We start from the raw sequence: 6,000 nt of genomic DNA, 5'->3' as shown, positions 1-6,000 counted from the left end.
CACTGTGTACTATACAGTTTGTGACTGAAATGACTTTTGAGTACAAAATAGTCAAAGCTCAAGTACAGAACTGGTGCACTTTATCCACCACTGTATAATTGTTGTCAAATAGTTTTAGTATAAGAGGAATAAAACACATGCTTTCTGGGTGGTAAAAGTGATAATATCACACCACCTTGTTGCTGACTATGTTCCAGTATTATTCCTTAAGCAATAAACATAAAAAAATACTTGGTCTGTATTTATTGGTCAGGAAATTGTCAGTAATGTGTGATAAAATGTATAAGTATTATAGTTCCACCAATAAATTCTTGTGTATTTTTTTTATTCAGTTTGAAAAATCCAGATACCAGATTTTTTTTTTACTTTGGCAAGGAATCAGTTGGTGAGTCTTAATTACGTCCCTAATTGACATCATTAACATGTTGATGTGAGACAGCAGTGGTCCCTTTCTACTAGAGAGGAGTTTTTGTTTTGGTGGCACACTCTCGAGGAAAACAGTGCTTGCCTCCACGGAGCTTCATAACAGCTTTCAAATGTCAGGTCACCCTAAAAAGAGTTTCACGGTGCATTTCGAGTGACTCAGAAAGGTTACTTACAAATGCCAAAGAGTTCATAATGTCAAAGGGGTCGTTTACCTGGAGGGTTGCCAGAACTGGATTATTAACACTCGAGCAATTCATGTCTTCAATGCGCTTATTTCTTGAAGTTCGCTGTTGTGATCTTGAGAGACATGTTAAATTCATACTCCTGTGGAAAGAGATTATAGAGATATCAAACAGACTCTAATAGCACAATATTGCACTCAATAAACTGTGTATGTCAGTATAAATTGCTGTCGAAAACTGGATTAAAGGATCTGAGAGAAAAAAGTTGGAACTTGGTTCGGTAAGCTCTCCCTTGCAGCTCCTATAAACTGGGTAGCTTTTTTGAAATCGTGTCTAAAGTACAGAATTGATTTATTATTAAACAAGAGTGTTCTTGATGTGGTCTACAAAAAATAATTCAGTCTTTAGAAGTGTGACAAGTACAGGATCTTTTGGTGGATTCTGATACTTGGAGCTGGAAAAATTTGAAAAAAGGAGATTGAATGCGATTCAATTGTATAATGGAGCAGAAGATTAGAGGTCTAAGAGGGGATTTCTGACAGGCCTGCGTTTGTACTCGCAAATTGTCCGATCACAAGCATGCGAGAACAATTGCATTGGAAATTTTTCATCCATACAGAAATAAAGCTTCTGTCGTAAGGTCACAGTGACAAAATGTTGATTCTCCTCAAAGTGTCCTTGAAAGCTTATTACTGATTGTCCTTTTTGAGTTTTTTTTTTACATTTGCATACTTCAAAAGACTAATCTTTAAAAGATCAGAAAGCCTTTAGTCATGCATTTGAGAAAAGAAGGAGGTAATGAAATCATTTTCATGGTTAGTAGCAAACATAAATCTATTACTGAAATAAACAGGGGGGGGAAGCAGGACAGAAACATATATTTGTTTCTGAATAGAGAAAAACCATGAGGAAAAAAACAATTACAGTGTGGTTTCATGTATTTTTTACCTCAGAAATGTTCTTCAAAAGGTTACTAAAGGACAAATATCCATTTCTTCATACATAAGAAACCACTGTAGGCCAGCACCACTTTGGTTGTGTCTTCAGCCACATCTCAATTCTACAGATACATTTTTGCAACAGCTTCTCTATTTCTACTAGCCACGAGAATTATTATTCTTTTATCAAAAGCCTGCAAAATAATATTACCCCTGAAAAAAAATTATAATAAGCATGGAAAAATCGTTGTTTTGTTAAAAAGTGTTAATTTCCTAATGTATGGAGATTTATATATCTGGATGTATGGACATATATGGTTGTGCATATGTGGTTCTGCGTTTCAGAATTAAGAATAATTTCAATAAGGTAGACACAGGTGGTTGTGGTGGTTGTGAATGGACATATGTTGAAGTAAGTACATTATACGCATTTACATCAAAATGATTTCTTTCTCAGGGGTGGACAGTTCTGTAATCTTTGCATTGGGAACAAACAGCATTAGTGTCCAAAATATTAATCTTTTTCAACAACCAGAGAAAAGAAAATTATTAGAAAAAAAAACAAAAAAAACATGAGAAACATGAAAACATGAGAAATTCAACAACGGGAGGAAAGAAAATCGTACTTCCTATTGTGTTTTGCAAAACAAATGTATTTCCTTGGTGTGTATGTTTGCAGTGATGCAAAGCATTTTAATGCTGCAACCAGCATGAGCTACTGACCACCTGCTGCTCTACACACCTCGCCCAAGGAATAATCTATCCGACAGTAACTAAGTGGATTACAAAATGAATTCATTATTGTGCACAGTCTTTTCACCAATCAGGAAAATGCTGGTATGTGGAAACACTGATGAAACTGGGTGGAATAAATTGTAGCCCAAAGCTATCCCATAACTCACCTGTTAGTACAACCGACACAATACATCACTCTACAGAACTCACCAACAACTTGATGACATTTTGGTGGTTGCAAAGTAGCAATTATCAAGTACTTTATCAGGAGGAGAATGAGGGCAATGGCTAATTTGCACACTCATTTGTTTCACTTAGTTCATATTAGTGCACTTAAATAGATAACTAGCTAAATTACATCATTCTGTTACACAGTCTACCAGATGTCTGTTGATTAAATACAACAAAAACAAGAGAGTCAATGCATAATATGTCCTCCACTGTACCTTCTAGATGCTTAGCTCCAAAGCATAATCAGTTAGGAACAACACATGGAGTCAATGACAGATCTATTGATAATAATATTCATGATCACGTGATGGAGTTGTACACACGTAACCCAACTTCTACACTAAGCTGTAGATTGCTTGCAGTTAATAGCTGGACTTATGTGACAATGATGTATGAAATCTTTCCCCTGCCCTTCAGCGTCTAAAATTTCTAAATAGGGTTTAGATGGTGCTGATAATTCACAAGGAGATGTGCAATCGGTCAGGAAGAAACTATGGGCTTCATTATCATTAACATCACATTGTGCTATCAAGACTCACACCTCAAGGTTTGTTTAAAGTCAGACAATAAAAGAAAAGTCTGCTTGATGTCAGTTTAACTTTTTTCTCTTAGTTGGAGAAAAGCAGTAGGGAAAGTTTTCCTCTTTCTTTAAAAATATTGTGCAAAGAGGATGGAAGGTTTATTAAGCCTAGCAAGGCACATGTGAAAAGCCTCAGAGCTTACCTCGGCTTTTTATGACAAGCATAAAATAAGCAGTAACATGAAGGATTTCACAGCATTACAGTAGCACCTATAGTGCTCTCCAAATTTATTGGCGCATATCAAAAAAAAAAAGCTAAAATTATTTATAGAAATATAACACGTAAAAGCTAAAAAAAAAAAAAAAAAAAAAGTCAGGGTCATTCTATGGTTTTATTGTAGCATTTTTTTTCAGCATTTTTTTTCTTGCACAATTTTACAGCATTGTTGTGGGTTCATTGCACATAAGAATTGCATTCACCTTTTATACTTTTTACATAATAACTGTTATGTGACAGTAGATCTGAATCTAAAACCTGTTTATCAGCTCCTTTGTGTTCTAATGTATTGTGCATTCAGACTTATCTTAAATCTGGACCACAGGTTTTCAGTAAGGTTTACATATGGAAACTGAAATGCTCATTTTTGAGTGAGATTTTGTTCTTGGGAAGAGATAGTTTCATACAGCGCTTCCAAACAGCTTGTTGGTATGCAAGTGGTGTGTAATGGGTGACTTTAAAACTTGCCAACTATGAGAATTAATTAAACTTTGCAAATCTAAAATGGAGATCTCTGGGATTAGTGTGTGGGGGAACCATGTACTCATGAGTCCAATTACTGACAGATTTTAGACCGCTCTTTCAGTGTTACCACTATACTGTGTATGTATATATATATATATATATATATACACATACACAGTATAATGGTGTATAAAAGTATGCAAATACCTCAATATTACACCCATATACACTCCTTGTTGCCACGTTGCCACAAAGTTTGAAACATAATTGTCTAGGAGTCTTTGTATGTTGTAGCAATAAGATTTGCTTTCAGTGAAGCGATTCTAAACATATTCCAGCATAATATATAATATATGTGTGTGTGTGTGTGTGTGTGTGTGTGTGTGTGTGTGTGTGTGTGTGTGTGTGTGTGTGTGTGTGTATATATATATATATATATATAAAGCTAGGCATGTCAAGTTATGGTTTTTAAAGACCGGAATCGAAACAGTCCTGACCCCAGTCCCACGAAACCTTTGGACTGACCTGGAATCCTGACCTCACATAAATACCTGACCTCTTTATTTCTGACCTTCCTTTTTCTTGTGGCAGAATGAGCACATCCCTACTGCCATGCTCCAAAAGCTAATGAAATGCCTTTCCCAGATCCCCTCATCCTTCTCTCCTTCTCTTCATCTTTAATTTTAACAGCAAAAGGAACTATTTAATTTTGAATTTGAACAAATACACGTGTGTGATTGATTGGGTGTCCACATACTTTTGAATATATAGTGTATTTTGAGAGAAAATTCTATTGTTTAATTTCTAACGATTCTTTTAAGAACAAAGACAAACACAAAAAACAAAGACTTTTTTGAAGTATTTATTTTATTCGGTCTTTTTTTGCATGTTTTTTTGCAAAAAGTGCCTGTAATGCTGGAAAACACTGCGCCATTGTGCTGAGATTTTATAGCACATTTAGTCTGATTAAATGGTATATATAAGAATAGAGTATATAATAATATGAACTATAAATATGTTTTTGAAAAGTGTTATCTAAGTTTATTGTACTTAGTGAGATACAGTGCTATAAATCATCTCTGTGCGTTCAGTGTGTGATACAAAGCAAACCCTTGCAATGCATCAAATCTAATCAGAGTTTACATCCACTAGACTTAGATCATATTCTGTCTGCTGTCCTGGATTCCATCTGTCAGCACTCACAACGATGTTGTCCATTGTGCCTTTTTTAGTCCTGGGACAGGCATTGAGGGCAGATTAGAGTGCTGCCTAATATCACTGTCTTCCACCTCACTTGTCTGAAGGGTAATGTTTTAGAGTCAACCTGCTTTCACTCTGGACCATCTCCATCAATATTTCATACCTAAGACATGCAATATAGTATGCTCATTTAAGACAGCCAGGAGGTTCGTATTGTTTTTAGTGCTTTAGGTGGAAGTGCAACCAGTTTTCTTGCACATGTTTTGTTTTTTTTGTGAATCCACCAGAATGTGTCATTGTCCTCATGTCTATAATACACATAACACAGTTTAAAAGTACTGCATGGCTTTCAAATGTTCTCAAATCTATAGTAGTTGCGAATCATTAATCACAATTAAAACGTCAAGGTGTCTACAATGATACTTAGATTTTCTCTTTAGAACACACTGCTTATTAATGATGATGTTCTTGCCCGAACACGGCCAGCAAATCGGTTGTTCGCCTCATTTCATCGCTGAAATTCTTGCCTTCAGTTTTTCAGTCAAAAACTCTTCCTTTTTCACAGGGACACTATGATGTGCTTCTTTTTTAAAAGCAGGGAGGATTAAGGTTTGTGGACATAAAGCTCTGTAACTAACTCAGAAACAGGATTTATTGTGGAGAGTGGCAACATTTGAGCTTCAGTCCTGCCAAGATGAAGCTTAGAATAATACATCTACTTTGATGCTTCTTCTTTCATGCAGAATTTGTTTTAAACATATTGGAGTTTTTTTGTTACTTATGTATGTTACATTTTGATAATGAAATGATAATGAAATGATAGGAAATATAATAGTTCAACAAAATAATTTTCATAACGGCGCCAATAAGCAGACAAAATTCCTAAAAAAGAAAACAAAAAAAAATAATTCTGTATTTAAGAATATAAGAAACAACAAGTGCAGACTAGAGTTCTATTTATTTTGGTGAAAGGTGCAGCATTTTAGCACTGAGTCATATGTAATCCAGGCTCTGCAGAGTGAGAAG

This window comes from Silurus aristotelis, assembly GCF_946808225.1.
Source record: "Silurus aristotelis genome assembly, chromosome: 14".
Lineage (NCBI taxonomy): Eukaryota > Metazoa > Chordata > Actinopteri > Siluriformes > Siluridae > Silurus > Silurus aristotelis.
This window is presented reverse-complemented; position numbering follows the sequence as displayed.